Raw genomic sequence first — 18,754 nt, 5'->3', positions numbered from 1 at the left:
TGGAATTTTTGACGTTTTTCTACTAATCTCATGAGCCCAAACAAGACTCTGTAAGGATGAGTTTGCAACTACTTTACTTTTGGAGAAAATTGAAAACATTCATTATTCATTTGGGCCCAATAGCAAAAAGCAGCGGTTTAAAGGGACTCTTACATTTCTGGGTAGTATTGTGCAGGATTGAAATTTTTGACGTTTTTCTACTCCTCTCATGAGCCCAAACAAGACTCTATAAGGATGAGTTTGCAACTTCTTTACTTTTGGAGAAAATTCAAAACATTCATTATTCAATAGGGTCTAATAGCTAAAAGCAGCGTTTTGAATGAACAATCACAGTTCTTGGTAGAATCGTGCAGGATTGAAATTTTTGATGCTTTTCTACACCTCTCAACAGCCCAAACAAGTTTCTAAAAGGATGAATTTGCAACTACTTAACTTTTGGAGAAAATTCAAAACAGTAATTATTCAATAGGGACCAATAGCAAAAAGCAGCGGTTGAATGAACACTCACATTTCTTGGTAGAATCATACAGGATTGAAATTTTTAACGTTTTTCTACTCCTCTCACGAGCCCAAACAAGACTCTAGAAGGATGAGTTTGCAACTACTTTACTTCTGGAGAAAATTCAAAACTTTCATTATTTAATAGGGCCCAATAACAAAAAGCAGCGGTTTGAATGAACACTCACATTTCTTGGTAGAATTGTGCAGGATTGAAATTTTTGATGTTTTTCTACTCCACTCATGAGCCCAAACAAGATTCTAGAAGGATGAGTTTGCAACTACTTTACTTTTGGAGAAAATTCAAAACATTCATTATTCAATAGGGTCTAATAGCAAAAAGCAGCGTTTTGAATGAACAACCACATTTCTTGGTAGAATCGTGCAGAATTGAAATTTTTGATGTTTTTCTACTTCTCTCAACAGCCCTAATAAGTTTTTAAAAGGATGAGTTTGCAACTACTTTACTTTTGGAGAAAATTCAAAACATTCATTATTCAATAGGGCCCAATAGCAAAAAGCAGCAGTTTGAATGAACACTCACATTTCTTGGTAAAATCGTGCAGGATTGAAATTTTTGATGTTTTTCTACTCCTCTCATGAGCCCAAACAAGACTCTAAAAGGATGAGTTTGCAACTAATTTACTTTTGGAGAAAATTCAAAACATTCATTATTCAATAGGGCCCAATAGCAAAAAGCAGCGGTTTGAATGAACACTCACATTTCTTGATAAAATCATGCAGATTTGAAATTTTTGATGTTTTTCTACTCCTCTCATGAGCCCAAACAAGACTCTATAAGGATGAGTTTGCAACTACTTTACTTTTGCAGAAAATTCAAAACATTCATTATTCAATAGGGCCCAATAGCAAAAACCAGCGGTTTGAATGAACACTCACATTTCTTGGTAGAATCATGCAGGATTGAAATTTTTGATGTTTTTCTACTCCTCTCAACAGCCCAAACAAGTTTCTAAAAGGATGAGTTTGCAACTACTTTACTTTTGGAAAAAATTCAAAACATTCATTATTCAATAGGGCCCAAAATAGCAAAAACCAGCAGTTTGAATGAACACTCACATTTCTTGGTAGAATCGTGCAGGATTGAAATTTTTGATGTTTTTCGAGTCCTCTCATGAGCCCAAACAAGACTCTAAAAGGATGAGCTTGCAACTACTTTACTTTTGGAGAAAATTCAAAACATTCATTATTCAATAGGGACCAAAATAGCAAAAACCAGCGGTTTGAATGAACACTCACATTTCTTGGTAGAATCCTGCAGGATTGAAATTTTTGATGTTTTTCTACTCCTCTCAACAGCCCAAACAAGTTTCTAAAAGGATGAGTTTGCAACTACTTTACTTTTGGAGAAAATTTAAAACATTCATTATTCAATAGGGCTCAATAGCAAAAAGCAGCGGTTTGAATGAACACTCACATTTCTTGGTAGAATCATGCAGGATTGAAATTTTTAACGTTTTTCTACTCCTCTCATGAGCCCAAACAAGAGCCTAGAAGGATGAGTTTGCAACTACTTTACTTTTGGAGAAAATTCAAAACATTCATTATTCAATAGTGTCTAATCGCAAAAAGCAGTGTTTTGAATGAACAATCACTTTCTTGGTAGAATCGTGCAGGATTGAAATTTTTGATGTTTTTCTACTCCTCTCAACAGCCCAAACAAGTTTCTAAAAGGATGAGTTTGCAACTACTTTACTTTTGGAGAAAATTCAAAACATTTATTATTCAATAGGGACCAAAATAGCAAAAACCAGCGGTTTGAATGAACACTCACATTTCTTGGTAGAATCGTGCAGGATTGAAGTTTTTAATGTTTTTCTACTCCTCTCATGAGCCCAAACACGTTTATAAAAGGATGAGTTTGCAACTACTTTACTTTTGGAGAAAATTCAAAACATTCATTATTCAATAGAACCCAATAGCAAAAAGCAGCGATTTGAATGAACAATCACATTTCTAGGTACAATCATGCAGGATTGAAATTTTTGATCTTTTTTTACTCCTCTCAACAGCCCAAACAAGTTTCTAAAAGGATGAGTTTGCAACTATTTTACTTTTGGAGAAAATTCAAAACATTCATTATTCAATAGAGCCCAATAGCAAAAACCAGCGGCTTGAATGAACACTCACATTTCTTGGTAGAATTGTGCAGGATTGAAATTTTTGGTGTTTTTTTACTCCTCTCAACAGCCCAAACAAGTTTCTAAAAGGATGAGTTTGCAACTACTTTACTTTTGGAGAATATTCAAAACATTCATTATTCAATAGAGCCCAATAGCAAAAAGCAGCAGTTTGAATGAACACTCACATTTCTTGGTAGAATTGTGCAGGATTGAAATTTTTGATGTTTTTCTACTCCTCTCAACAGCCCAAACAAGTTTCTAAAAGGATGAGTTTGCAACTACTTTACTTTTGGAGAAAATTTAAAACATTCATTATTCAATAGGGCCCAATAGCAAAAAGCAGCGGTTTGAATGAACACTCACATTTCTTGGTAGAATCATGCAGGATTGAAATTTTTAACGTTTTTCTACTCCTCTCATGAGCCCAAACAAGAGCCTAGAAGGATGAGTTTGCAAATACTTTACTTTTGGAGAAAATTCAAAACATTCATTATTCAATAGTGTCTAATCGCAAAAAGCAGTGTTTTCAATGAACAATCACTTTCTTGGTAGAATCGTGCAGGATTGAAATTTTTGATGTTTTTCTACTCCTCTCAACAGCCCAAACAAGTTTCTAAAAGGATGAGTTTGCAACTACTTTACTTTTGGAGAAAATTCAAAACATTTATTATTCAATAGGGACCAAAATAGCAAAAACCAGCGGTTTGAATGAACACTCACATTTCTTGGTAGAATCGTGCAGGATTGAAGTTTTTGATGTTTTTCTACTCCTCTCATGAGCCCAAACAAGACTCTAAAAGGATGAGCTTGCAACTACTTTACTTTTTGAGAAAACTCAAAACATTCTTTATTCAACAGGGCCCAAAATAGCAAACATCAGCGGTTTGAATGAACACTCACATTTCTTGGTAGAATCGTGCAGGATTGAAATTTTTGATGTTTTTCTACTCCTCTCAACAGCCCAAACACGTTTCCAAAAGGATGAGTTTGCAACTACTTTACTTTTGGAGAAAATTCAAAACATTCATTATTCAATAGAACCCAATAGCAAAAAGCAGCGATTTGAATGAACAATCACATTTCTTGGTACAATCATGCAGGATTGAAATTTTTGATCTTTTTTTACTCCTCTCAACAGCCCAAACAAGTTTCTAAAAGGATGAGTTTGCAACTACTTTACTTTTGGAGAAAATTCAAAACATTCATTATTCAATAGAGCCCAATAGCAAAAAGCAGCAGTTTGAATGAACACTCACATTTCTTGGTATAATTGTGCAGGATTGAAATTTTTGATGTTTTTCTACTCCTCTCAACAGCCCAAACAAGTTTCTAAAAGGATGAGTTTGCAACTACTTTACTTTTGGAGAAAATTTAAAACATTCATTATTCAATAGGGCCCAATAGCAAAAAGCAGCGGTTTGAATGAACACTCACATTTCTTGGTAGAATCATACAGGATTGAAATTTTTAACATTTTTCTACTCCTCCCATGAGCCCAAACAAGAGCCTAGAAGGATGAGTTTGCAACTAATTTACTTTTGGAGAAAATTCAAAACATTCATTATTCAATAGTGTCTAATCGCAAAAAGCAGTGTTTTGAATGAACAATCACTTTCTTGGTAGAATCGTGCAGGATTGAAATTTTTGATGTTTTTCTACTCCTCTCAACAGCCCAAACAAGTTTCTAAAAGGATGAGTTTGCAACTACTTTACTTTTGGAGAAAATTCAAAACATTCATTATTCAATAAGGCCAATAGCAAAAAGCAGCGGTTTGAATGAACACTCACATTTCTTGGTAGAATCATGCAGGATTGGAATTTTTGACGTTTTTCTACTCTCATGAGCCCAAACAGGACTCTAGAAGGATGAGTTTGCAACTACTTTACTTTTGGAGAAAATACAAATCATTCATTATTCAAAAGGGTCTAATACCAAAAGCAGCATTTTGAGTGAACAATCACAGTTCTTGGGGTAGAATCGTGCAGGATTGAAATTTTTGATCTTTTTTTACTCCTCTCAACAGCCCAAACAAGTTTCTAAAAGGATGAGTTTGCAACTACTTTACTTTTGGAGAAAATTCAAAACATTCATTATTCAATAGAGCCCAATAGCAAAAACCAGCGGCTTGAATGAACACTCACATTTCTTGGTAGAATTGTGCAGGATTGAAATTTTTGGTGTTTTTTTACTCCTCTCAACAGCCCAAACAAGTTTCTAAAAGGATGAGTTTGCAACTACTTTACTTTTGGAGAATATTCAAAACATTCATTATTCAATAGAGCCCAATAGAAAAAAGCAGCAGTTTGAATGAACACTCACATTTCTTGGTAGAATTGTGCAGGATTGAAATTTTTGATGTTTTTCTACTCCTCTCAACAGCCCAAACAAGTTTCTAAAAGGATGAGTTTGCAACTACTTTACTTTTGGAGAAAATTCAAAACATTTATTATTCAATAGGGACCAAAATAGCAAAAACCAGCGGTTTGAATGAACACTCACATTTCTTGGTAGAATCGTGCAGGATTGAAGTTTTTGATGTTTTTCTACTCCTCTCATGAGCCCAAAGAAGACTCTAAAAGGATGAGCTTGCAACTACTTTACTTTTGAGAAAACTCAAAACATTCTTTATTCAACAGGGCCCAAAATAGCAAACATCAGCGGTTTGAATGAACACTCACATTTCTTGGTAGAATCGTGCAGGATTGAAATTTTTGATGTTTTTCTACTCCTCTCAACAGCCCAAACACGTTTCCAAAAGGATGAGTTTGCAACTACTTTACTTTTGGAGAAAATTCAAAACATTCATTATTCAATAGAACGCAATAGCAAAAAGCAGCGATTTGAATGAACAATCACATTTCTTGGTACAATCATGCAGGATTGAAATTTTTGATCTTTTTTTACTCCTCTCAACAGCCCAAACAAGTTTCTAAAAGGATGAGTTTGCAACTACTTTACTTTTGGAGAAAATTCAAAACATTCATTATTCAATAGAGCCCAATAGCAAAAAGCAGCAGTTTGAATGAACACTCACATTTCTTGGTAGAATTGTGCAGGATTGAAATTTTTGATGTTTTTCTACTCCTCTCAACAGCCCAAACAAGTTTCTAAAAGGATGAGTTTGCAACTACTTTACTTTTGGAGAAAATTTAAAACATTCATTATTCAATAGGGCTCAATAGCAAAAAGCAGCGGTTTGAATGAACACTCACATTTCTTGGTAGAATCATGCAGGATTGAAATTTTTAACGTTTTTCTACTCCTCCCATGAGCCCAAACAAGAGCCTAGAAGGATGAGTTTGCAACTAATTTACTTTTGGAGAAAATTCAAAACATTCATTATTCAATAGTGTCTAATCGCAAAAAGCAGTGTTTTGAATGAACAATCACTTTCTTGGTAGAATCGTGCAGGATTGAAATTTTTGATGTTTTTCTACTCCTCTCAACAGCCCAAACAAGTTTCTAAAAGGATGAGTTTGCAACTACTTTACTTTTGGAGAAAATTCAAAACATTCATTATTCAATAAGGCCAATAGCAAAAAGCAGCGGTTTGAATGAACACTCACATTTCTTGGTAGAATCGTGCAGGATTGGAATTTTTGACGTTTTTCTACTCTCATGAGCCCAAACAAGACTCTTGAAGGATGAGTTTGCAACTACTTTACTTTTGGAGAAAATACAAAACATTCATTATTCAAAAGGGTCTAATACCAAAAGCAGCATTTTGAGTGAACAATCACAGTTCTTGGTAGAATCGTGCAGGATTGAAATTTTTGATTCTTTTCTACTACTCTCAACAGCCCAAATAAGTTTCTAAAAGGATGAGTTTGCAACTACTTTACTTTTGGAGAAAATTCAAAACATTCATTATTCAATAGAACCCAATAGCAAAAAGCAGCGATTTGAATGAACAATCACATTTCTTGGTACAATCATGCAGGATTGAAATTTTTGATCTTTTTTTACTCCTCTCAACAGCCCAAACAAGTTTCTAAAAGGATGAGTTTGCAACTACTTTACTTTTGGAGAAAATTCAAAACATTCATTATTCAATAGAGCCCAATAGCAAAAAGCAGCAGTTTGAATGAACACTCACATTTCTTGGTAGAATTGTGCAGGATTGAAATTTTTGATGTTTTTCTACTCCTCTCAACAGCCCAAACAAGTTTCTAAAAGGATGAGTTTGCAACTACTTTACTTTTGGAGAAAATTTAAAACATTCATTATTCAATAGGGCTCAATAGCAAAAAGCAGCGGTTTGAATGAACACTCACATTTCTTGGTAGAATCATGCAGGATTGAAATTTTTAACGTTTTTCTACTCCTCCCATGAGCCCAAACAAGAGCCTAGAAGGATGAGTTTGCAACTAATTTACTTTTGGAGAAAATTCAAAACATTCATTATTCAATAGTGTCTAATCGCAAAAAGCAGTGTTTTGAATGAACAATCACTTTCTTGGTAGAATCGTGCAGGATTGAAATTTTTGATGTTTTTCTACTCCTCTCAACAGCCCAAACAAGTTTCTAAAAGGATGAGTTTGCAACTACTTTACTTTTGGAGAAAATTCAAAACATTCATTATTCAATAAGGCCAATAGCAAAAAGCAGCGGTTTGAATGAACACTCACATTTCTTGGTAGAATCGTGCAGGATTGGAATTTTTGACGTTTTTCTACTCTCATGAGCCCAAACAAGACTCTTGAAGGATGAGTTTGCAACTACTTTACTTTTGGAGAAAATACAAAACATTCATTATTCAAAAGGGTCTAATACCAAAAGCAGCATTTTGAGTGAACAATCACAGTTCTTGGTAGAATCGTGCAGGATTGAAATTTTTGATTCTTTTCTACTACTCTCAACAGCCCAAATAAGTTTCTAAAAGGATGAGTTTGCAACTACTTTACTTTGGGAGAAAATTCAAAACATTCATTATTCAATAGAGCCCAATAGCAAAAACCAGCGGCTTGAATGAACACTCACATTTCTTGGTAGAATTGTGCAGGATTGAAATTTTTGGTGTTTTTTTACTCCTCTCAACAGCCCAAACAAGTTTCTAAAAGGATGAGTTTGCAACTACTTTACTTTTGGAGAAAATTCAAAACATTCATTATTCAATAGAGCCCAATAGCAAAAAGCAGCAGTTTGAATGAACACTCACATTTCTTGGTAGAATTGTGCAGGATTGAAATTTTTGATGTTTTTCTACTCCTCTCAACAGCCCAAACAAGTTTCTAAAAGGATGAGTTTGCAACTACTTTACTTTTGGAGAAAATTGAAAACATTCATTATTCATTTGGGCCCAATAGCAAAAAGCAGCGGTTTAAATGGACTCTTACATTTCTGGGTAGTATTGTGCAGGATTGAAATTTTTGACGTTTTTCTACTCCTCTCATGAGCCCAAACAAGACTCTATAATGATGAGTTTGCAACTTCTTTACTTTTGGAGAAAATTCAAAACATTCATTATTCAATAGGGTCTAATAGCTAAAAGCAGCGTTTTGAATGAACAATCACAGTTCTTGGTAGAATCGTGCAGGATTGAAATTTTTGATGCTTTTCTACTCCTCTCAACAGCCCAAACAAGTTTCTAAAAGGATGAATTTGCAACTACTTAACTTTTGGAGAAAATTCAAAACAGTAATTATTCAATAGGGACAAATAGCAAAAAGCAGCGGTTGAATGAACACTCACATTTCTTGGTAGAATCATACAGGATTGAAATTTTTAACGTTTTTCTACTCCTCTCACGAGCCCAAACAAGACTCTAGAAGGATGAGTTTTCAACTACTTTACTTCTGGAGAAAATTCAAAACTTTCATTATTTAATAGGGCCCAAAAACAAAAAGCAGCGGTTTGAATGAACACTCACATTTCTTGGTAGAATCGTGCAGGATTGAAATTTTTGATGTTTTTCTACTCCACTCATGAGCCCAAACAAGATTCTAGAAGGATGAGTTTGCAACTACTTTACTTTTGGAGAAAATTCAAAACATTCATTATTCAATAGGGTCTAATAGCAAAAAGCAGCGTTTTGAATGAACAATCACATTTCTTGGTAAAATCGTGCAGAAATGAAATTTTTGATGTTTTTCTACTTCTCTCAACAGCCCAAATAAGTTTTTAAAAGGATGAGTTTGCAACTACTTTACTTTTGGAGAAAATTCAAAACATTCATTATTCAATAGGGCCCAATAGCAAAAAGCAGCGGTTTGAATGAACACTCACATTTCTTGGTAAAATCGTGCAGGATTGAAATTATTGATGTTTTTCTACTCCTCTCATGAGCCCAAACAAGACTCTAAAAGGATGAGTTTGCAACTACTTTACTTTTGGAGAAAATTCAAAACATTCATTATTCAATAGGGCCCAATAGCAAAAAACAGCGGTTTGAATGAACACTCACATTTCTTGATAAAATCATGCAGATTTGAAATTTTTGACGTTTTTCTACTCCTCTCATGAGCCCAAACAAGACTCTATAAGGATGAGTTTGCAACTACTTTACTTGTGCAGAAAATTCAAAACATTCATTATTCAATAGGGCCCAATAGCAAAAACCAGCGGTTTGAAAGAACACTCACATTTCTTGGTAGAATCGTGCAGGATTGAAATTTTTGATGTTTTTCTACTCCTCTCAACAGCCCAAACAAGTTTCTAAAAGGATGAGTTTGCAACTACTTTACTTTTGGAAAAAATTCAAAACATTCATTATTCAATAGTGCCCAAAATAGCAAAAACCAGCAGTTTGAATGAACACTCACATTTCTTGGTAGAATCGTGCAGGATTGAAATTTTTGATGTTTTTCTAGTCCTCTCATGAGCCCAAACAAGACTCTAAAAGGATGAGCTTGCAACTACTTTACTTTTGGAGAAAATTCAAAACATTCATTATTCAATAGGGACCAAAATAGCAAAAAACCAGCGGTTTGAATGAACACTCACATTTCTTGGTAGAATCCTGCAGGATTGAAATTTTTGATGTTTTTCTACTCCTCTCAACAGCCCAAACAAGTTTCTAAAAGGATGAGTTTGCAACTACTTTACTTTTGGAGAAAATTTAAAACATTCATTATTCAATAGGGCCCAATAGCAAAAAGCAGCGGTTTGAATGAACACTCACATTTCTTGGTAGAATCATGCAGGATTGAAATTTTTAACGTTTTTCTACTCCTCTCATGAGCCCAAATAAGAGCCTAGAAGGATGAGTTTGCAACTACTTTACTTTTGGAGAAAATTCAAAACATTCATTATTCAATATTGTCTAATCGCAAAAAGCAGTGTTTTGAATGAACAATCACTTTCTAGGTAGAATCGTGCAGGACTGAAATTTTTGATGTTTTTCTACTCCTCTCAACAGCCCAAACAAGTTTCTAAAAGGATGAGTTTGCAACTACTTTACTTTTTGGAAAAAATTCAAAACATTCATTATTCAATAGGGCCCAAAATAGCAAAAACCAGCAGTTTGAATGAACACTCACATTTCTTGGTAGAATCGTGCAGGATTGAAATTTTTGATGTTTTTCTAGTCCTCTCATGAGCCCAAACAAGACTCTAAAAGGATGAGCTTGCAACTACTTTACTTTTGGAGAAAATTCAAAACATTCATTATTCAATAGGGACCAAAATAGCAAAAACCAGCGGTTTGAATGAACACTCACATTTCTTGGTAGAATCCTGCAGGATTGAAATTTTTGATGTTTTTCTACTCCTCTCAACAGCCCAAACAAGTTTCTAAAAGGATGAGTTTGCAACTACTTTACTTTTGGAGAAAATTTAAAACATTCATTATTCAATAGGGCCCAATAGCAAAAAGCAGCGGTTTGAATGAACACTCACATTTCTTGGTAGAATCATGCAGGATTGAAATTTTTAACGTTTTTCTACTCCTCTCATGAGCCCAAACAAGAGCCTAGAAGGATGAGTTTGCAACTACTTTACTTTTGGAGAAAATTCAAAACATTCATTATTCAATAGTGTCTAATCGCAAAAAGCAGTGTTTTGAATGAACAATCACTTTCTTGGTAGAATCGTGCAGGATTGAAATTTTTGATGTTTTTCTACTCCTCTCAACAGCCCAAACAAGACTCTAAAAGGATGGGTTTGCAACTACTTTACTTTTGGAGAAAATTCAAAACATTCATTATTCAATAGGGCCCAATAGCAAAAAGCAGCGGTTTGAATGAACACTCACATTTCTTGGTAAAATCATGCAGATTTGAAATTTTTGACGTTTTTCTACTCCTCTCATGAGCCCAAACAAGACTCTATAAGGATGAGTTGGCAACTACTTTACTTTTGCAGAAAATTCAAAACATTCATTATTCAATAGGGCCCAATAGCAAAAAGCAGCGGTTTGAATGAACACTCACATTTCTTGGCAGAATCGTGCAGGATTGGAATTTTTGACGTTTTTCTACTAATCTCATGAGCCCAAACAAGACTCTGTAAGGATGAGTTTGCAACTACTTTACTTTTGGAGAAAATTGAAAACATTCATTATTCATTTGGGCCCAATAGCAAAAAGCAGCGGTTTAAAAGGACTCTTACATTTCTGGGTAGTATTGTGCAGGATTGAAATTTTTGACGTTTTTCTACTCCTCTCATGAGCCCAAACAAGACTCTATAAGGATGAGTTTGCAACTTCTTTACTTTTGGAGAAAATTCAAAACATTCATTATTCAATAGGGTCTAATAGCTAAAAGCAGCGTTTTGAATGAACAATCACAGTTCTTGGTAGAATCGTGCAGGATTGAAATTTTTGATGCTTTTCTACTCCTCTCAACAGCCCAAACAAGTTTCTAAAAGGATGAATTTGCAACTACTTAACTTTTGGAGAAAATTCAAAACAGTAATTATTCAATAGGGACCAATAGCAAAAAGCAGCGGTTGAATGAACACTCACATTTCTTGGTAGAATCATACAGGATTGAAATTTTTAACGTTTTTCTACTCCTCTCACGAGCCCAAACAAGACTCTAGAAGGATGAGTTTGCAACTACTTTACTTCTGGAGAAAATTCAAAACTTTCATTATTTAATAGGGCCCAATAACAAAAAGCAGCGGTTTGAATGAACACTCACATTTCTTGGTAGAATCGTGCAGGATTGAAATTTTTGATGTTTTTCTACTCCACTCATGAGCCCAAACAAGATTCTAGAAGGATGAGTTTGCAACTACTTTACTTTTGGAGAAAATTCAAAACATTCATTATTCAATAGGGTCTAATAGCAAAAAGCAGCGTTTTGAATGAACAACCACATTTCTTGGTAGAATCGTGCAGAATTGAAATTTTTGATGTTTTTCTACTTCTCTCAACAGCCCTAATAAGTTTTTAAAAGGATGAGTTTGCAACTACTTTACTTTTGGAGAAAATTCAAAACATTCATTATTCAATAGGGCCCAATAGCAAAAAGCAGCGGTTTGAATGAACACTCACATTTCTTGGTAAAATCGTGCAGGATTGAAATTTTTGATGTTTTTCTACTCCTCTCATGAGCCCAAACAAGACTCTAAAAGGATGAGTTTGCAACTAATTTACTTTTGGAGAAAATTCAAAACATTCATTATTCAATAGGGCCCAATAGCAAAAAGCAGCGGTTTGAATGAACACTCACATTTCTTGATAAAATCATGCGGATTTGAAATTTTTGATGTTTTTCTACTCCTCTCATGAGCCCAAACAAGACTCTATAAGGATGAGTTTGCAACTACTTTACTTTTGCAGAAAATTCAAAACATTCATTATTCAATAGGGCCCAATAGCAAAAACCAGCGGTTTGAATGAACACTCACATTTCTTGGTAGAATCATGCAGGATTGAAATTTTTGATGTTTTTCTACTCCTCTCAACAGCCCAAACAAGTTTCTAAAAGGATGAGTTTGCAACTACTTTACTTTTGGAAAAAATTCAAAACATTCATTATTCAATAGGGCCCAAAATAGCAAAAACCAGCAGTTTGAATGAACACTCACATTTCTTGGTAGAATCGTGCAGGATTGAAATTTTTGATGTTTTTCGAGTCCTCTCATGAGCCCAAACAAGACTCTAAAAGGATGAGCTTGCAACTACTTTACTTTTGGAGAAAATTCAAAACATTCATTATTCAATAGGGACCAAAATAGCAAAAACCAGCGGTTTGAATGAACACTCACATTTCTTGGTAGAATCCTGCAGGATTGAAATTTTTGATGTTTTTCTACTCCTCTCAACAGCCCAAACAAGTTTCTAAAAGGATGAGTTTGCAACTACTTTACTTTTGGAGAAAATTTAAAACATTCATTATTCAATAGGGCTCAATAGCAAAAAGCAGCGGTTTGAATGAACACTCACATTTCTTGGTAGAATCATGCAGGATTGAAATTTTTAACGTTTTTCTACTCCTCTCATGAGCCCAAACAAGAGCCTAGAAGGATGAGTTTGCAACTACTTTACTTTTGGAGAAAATTCAAAACATTCATTATTCAATAGTGTCTAATCGCAAAAAGCAGTGTTTTGAATGAACAATCACTTTCTTGGTAGAATCGTGCAGGATTGAAATTTTTGATGTTTTTCTACTCCTCTCAACAGCCCAAACAAGTTTCTAAAAGGATGAGTTTGCAACTACTTTACTTTTGGAGAAAATTCAAAACATTTATTATTCAATAGGGACCAAAATAGCAAAAACCAGCGGTTTGAATGAACACTCACATTTCTTGGTAGAATCGTGCAGGATTGAAGTTTTTAATGTTTTTCTACTCCTCTCATGAGCCCAAACACGTTTATAAAAGGATGAGTTTGCAACTACTTTACTTTTGGAGAAAATTCAAAACATTCATTATTCAATAGAACCCAATAGCAAAAAGCAGCGATTTGAATGAACAATCACATTTCTAGGTACAATCATGCAGGATTGAAATTTTTGATCTTTTTTTACTCCTCTCAACAGCCCAAACAAGTTTCTAAAAGGATGAGTTTGCAACTATTTTACTTTTGGAGAAAATTCAAAACATTCATTATTCAATAGAGCCCAATAGCAAAAACCAGCGGCTTGAATGAACACTCACATTTCTTGGTAGAATTGTGCAGGATTGAAATTTTTGGTGTTTTTTTACTCCTCTCAACAGCCCAAACAAGTTTCTAAAAGGATGAGTTTGCAACTACTTTACTTTTGGAGAATATTCAAAACATTCATTATTCAATAGAGCCCAATAGCAAAAAGCAGCAGTTTGAATGAACACTCACATTTCTTGGTAGAATTGTGCAGGATTGAAATTTTTGATGTTTTTCTACTCCTCTCAACAGCCCAAACAAGTTTCTAAAAGGATGAGTTTGCAACTACTTTACTTTTGGAGAAAATTTAAAACATTCATTATTCAATAGGGCCCAATAGTAAAAAGCAGCGGTTTGAATGAACACTCACATTTCTTGGTAGAATCATGCAGGATTGAAATTTTTAACGTTTTTCTACTCCTCTCATGAGCCCAAACAAGAGCCTAGAAGGATGAGTTTGCAACTACTTTACTTTTGGAGAAAATTCAAAACATTCATTATTCAATAGTGTCTAATCGCAAAAAGCAGTGTTTTGAATGAACAATCACTTTCTTGGTAGAATCGTGCAGGATTGAAATTTTTGATTTCAAGCCCAAACAAGTTTCTAAAAGGATGAGTTTGCAACTACTTTACTTTTGGAGAAAATTCAAAACATTTATTATTCAATAGGGACCAAAATAGCAAAAACCAGCGGTTTGAATGAACACTCACATTTCTTGGTAGAATCATGCAGGATTGAAGTTTTTGATGTTTTTCTACTCCTCTCATGAGCCCAAACAAGACTCTAAAAGGATGAGCTTGCAACTACTTTACTTTTTGAGAAAACTCAAAACATTCTTTATTCAATAGTGCCCAAAATAGCAAACATCAGCGGTTTGAATGAACACTCACATTTCTTGGTAGAATCGTGCAGGATTGAAATTTTTGATGTTTTTCTACTCCTCTCAACAGCCCAAACACGTTTCTAAAAGGATGAGTTTGCAACTACTTTACTTTTGGAGAAAATTCAAAACATTCATTATTCAATAGAACCCAATAGCAAAAAGCAGCGATTTGAATGAACAATCACATTTCTTGGTACAATCATGCAGGATTGAAATTTTTGATCTTTTTTTACTCCTCTCAACATCCCAAACAAGTTTCTAAAAGGATGAGTTTGCAACTACTTTACTTTTGGAGAAAATTCAAAACATTCATTATTCAATAGAGCCCAATAGCAAAAACCAGCGGTTTGAATGAACACTCACATTTCTTGGTAGAATTGTGCAGGATTGAAATTTTTGGTGTTTTTTTACTCCTCTCAACAGCCCAAACAAGTTTCTAAAAGGATGAGTTTGCAACTACTTTACTTTTGGAGAAAATTCAAAACATTCATTATTCAATAGAGCCCAATAGCAAAAAGCAGCAGTTTGAATGAACACTCACATTTCTTGGTAGAATTGTGCAGGATTGAAATTTTTGATGTTTTTCTACTCCTCTCAGCAGCCCAAACAAGTTTCTAAAAGGATGAGTTTGCAACTACTTTGCTATTGGAGAAACTTCAAAACATTCATTATTCAATAAGGCCCAATAGCAAAAAGCAGCGGTTTGAATGAACACTCACATTTCTTGGTAGAATCGTGCAGGATTGGAATTTTTGATGTTTTTCTACTAATCTCATGAGCCAAACAAGACTCTATAAGGATGAGTTTGCAACTACTTTACTTTTGGAGAAAATTTAAAACATTCATTATTCATTTGGGCCCAATAGCAAAAAGCAGCGGTTTAAATGGACTCTCACATTTCTGGGTAGTATTGTGCAGGATTGAAATTTTTGACGTTTTTCTACTCCTCTCATGAGCCCAAACAAGACTCTAGAAGGATGAGTTTGCAACTTCTTTACTTTTGGAGAAAATTCAAAACATTCATTATTCAATAGGGTCTAATAGCTAAAAGCAGCGTTTTGAATGAACAATCACATTTCTGGGTAGAATCGTGCAGGATTGAAATTTTTGATGCTTTTCTACTCCTCTCAACAGCCCAAACAAGTTTCTAAAAGGATGAATTTGCAATTACTTAACTTTTGGAGAAAATTCAAAACAGTAATTATTCAATAGGGACCAATAGCAAAAAGCAGCGGTTGAATGAACACTCACATTTCTTGGTAGAATCATGCAGGATTGAAATTTTTAACGTTTTTCTACTCCTCTCACGAGCCCAAACAAGACTCTAGATGGATGAGTTTGCAACTACTTTACTTTTGGAGAAAATTCAAAACATTCATTATTCAATAGGGTCTAATAGAAAAAAGCAGCGTTTTGAATGAACACTCACATTTCTTGGTAAAATCGTGCAGGATTGAAATTTTTGATGTTTTTCTACTCCTCTCATGAGCCCAAACAAGACTCTAAAAGGATGGGTTTGCAACTACTTTACTTTTGGAGAAAATTCAAAACATTCATTATTCAATAGGGCCCAATAGCAAAAAGCAGCGGTTTGAATGAACACTCACATTTCTTGGTAAAATCATGCAGATTTGAAATTTTTGACGTTTTTCTACTCCTCTCATGAGCCCAAACAAGACTCTATAAGGATGAGTTTGCAACAACTTTACTTTTGGAGAAAATTGAAAACATTCATTATTCATTTGGGCCCAATAGCAAAAAGCAGCGGTTTAAATGGACTCTTACATTTCTGGGTAGTATTGTGCAGGATTGAAATTTTTGACGTTTTTCTACTCCTCTCATGAGCCCAAACAAGACTCTATAATGATGAGTTTGCAACTTCTTTACTTTTGGAGAAAATTCAAAACATTCATTATTCAATAGGGTCTAATAGCTAAAAGCAGCGTTTTGAATGAACAATCACAGTTCTTGGTAGAATCGTGCAGGATTGAAATTTTTGATGCTTTTCTACTCCTCTCAACAGCCCAAACAAGTTTCTAAAAGGATGAATTTGCAACTACTTAACTTTTGGAGAAAATTCAAAACAGTAATTATTCAATAGGGACAAATAGCAAAAAGCAGCGGTTGAATGAACACTCACATTTCTTGGTAGAATCATACAGGATTGAAATTTTTAACGTTTTTCTACTCCTCTCACGAGCCCAAACAAGACTCTAGAAGGATGAGTTTTCAACTACTTTACTTCTGGAGAAAATTCAAAACTTTCATTATTTAATAGGGCCCAAAAACAAAAAGCAGCGGTTTGAATGAACACTCACATTTCTTGGTAGAATCGTGCAGGATTGAAATTTTTGATGTTTTTCTACTCCACTCATGAGCCCAAACAAGATTCTAGAAGGATGAGTTTGCAACTACTTTACTTTTGGAGAAAATTCAAAACATTCATTATTCAATAGGGTCTAATAGCAAAAAGCAGCGTTTTGAATGAACAATCACATTTCTTGGTAAAATCGTGCAGAAATGAAATTTTTGATGTTTTTCTACTTCTCTCAACAGCCCAAATAAGTTTTTAAAAGGATGAGTTTGCAACTACTTTACTTTTGGAGAAAATTCAAAACATTCATTATTCAATAGGGCCCAATAGCAAAAAGCAGCGGTTTGAATGAACACTCACATTTCTTGGTAAAATCGTGCAGGATTGAAATTATTGATGTTTTTCTACTCCTCTCATGAGCCCAAACAAGACTCTAAAAGGATGAGTTTGCAACTACTTTACTTTTGGAGAAAATTCAAAACATTCATTATTCAATAGGGCCCAATAGCAAAAAACAGCGGTTTGAATGAACACTCACATTTCTTGATAAAATCATGCAGATTTGAAATTTTTGACGTTTTTCTACTCCTCTCATGAGCCCAAACAAGACTCTATAAGGATGAGTTTGCAACTACTTTACTTGTGCAGAAAATTCAAAACATTCATTATTCAATAGGGCCCAATAGCAAAAACCAGCGGTTTGAAAGAACACTCACATTTCTTGGTAGAATCGTGCAGGATTGAAATTTTTGATGTTTTTCTACTCCTCTCAACAGCCCAAACAAGTTTCTAAAAGGATGAGTTTGCAACTACTTTACTTTTGGAAAAAATTCAAAACATTCATTATTCAATAGTGCCCAAAATAGCAAAAACCAGCAGTTTGAATGAACACTCACATTTCTTGGTAGAATCGTGCAGGATTGAAATTTTTGATGGTTTTCTAGTCCTCTCATGAGCCCAAACAAGACTCTAAAAGGATGAGCTTGCAACTACTTTACTTTTGGAGAAAATTCAAAACATTCATTATTCAATAGGGACCAAAATAGCAAAAAACCAGCGGTTTGAATGAACACTCACATTTCTTGGTAGAATCCTGCAGGATTGAAATTTTTGATGTTTTTCTACTCCTCTCAACAGCCCAAACAAGTTTCTAAAAGGATGAGTTTGCAACTACTTTACTTTTGGAGAAAATTTAAAACATTCATTATTCAATAGGGCCCAATAGCAAAAAGCAGCGGTTTGAATGAACACTCACATTTCTTGGTAGAATCATGCAGGATTGAAATTTTTAACGTTTTTCTACTCCTCTCATGAGCCCAAATAAGAGCCTAGAAGGATGAGTTTGCAACTACTTTACTTTTGGAGAAAATTCAAAACATTCATTATTCAATATTGTCTAATCGCAAAAAGCAGTGTTTTGAATGAACAATCACTTTCTAGGTAGAATCGTGCAGGACTGAAATTTTTGATGTTTTTCTACTCCTCTCAACAGCCCAAACAAGTTTCTAAAAGGATGAGTTTGCAACTACTTTACTTTTTGGAAAAAATTCAAAACATTCATTATTCAATAGGGCCCAAAATAGCAAAAACCAGCAGTTTGAATGAACACTCACATTTCTTGGTAGAATCGTGCAGGATTGAAATTTTTGATGTTTTTCTAGTCCTCTCATGAGCCCAAACAAGACTCTAAAAGGATGAGCTTGCAACTACTTTACTTTTGGAGAAAATTCAAAACATTCATTATTCAATAGGGACCAAAATAGCAAAAACCAGCGGTTTGAATGAACACTCACATTTCTTGGTAGAATCCTGCAGGATTGAAATTTTTGATGTTTTTCTACTCCTCTCAACAGCCCAAACAAGTTTCTAAAAGGATGAGTTTGC

Source organism: Dendrobates tinctorius, unplaced genomic scaffold (assembly GCF_039654945.1).
Source record: "Dendrobates tinctorius isolate UK_male_01 unplaced genomic scaffold, ASM3965494v1 ptg000254l, whole genome shotgun sequence".
NCBI classification, from domain to species: Eukaryota; Metazoa; Chordata; class Amphibia; order Anura; family Dendrobatidae; genus Dendrobates; species Dendrobates tinctorius.
The sequence above is the reverse complement of the archived record's forward strand: the minus strand, read 5'-3'. Positions refer to the sequence as shown.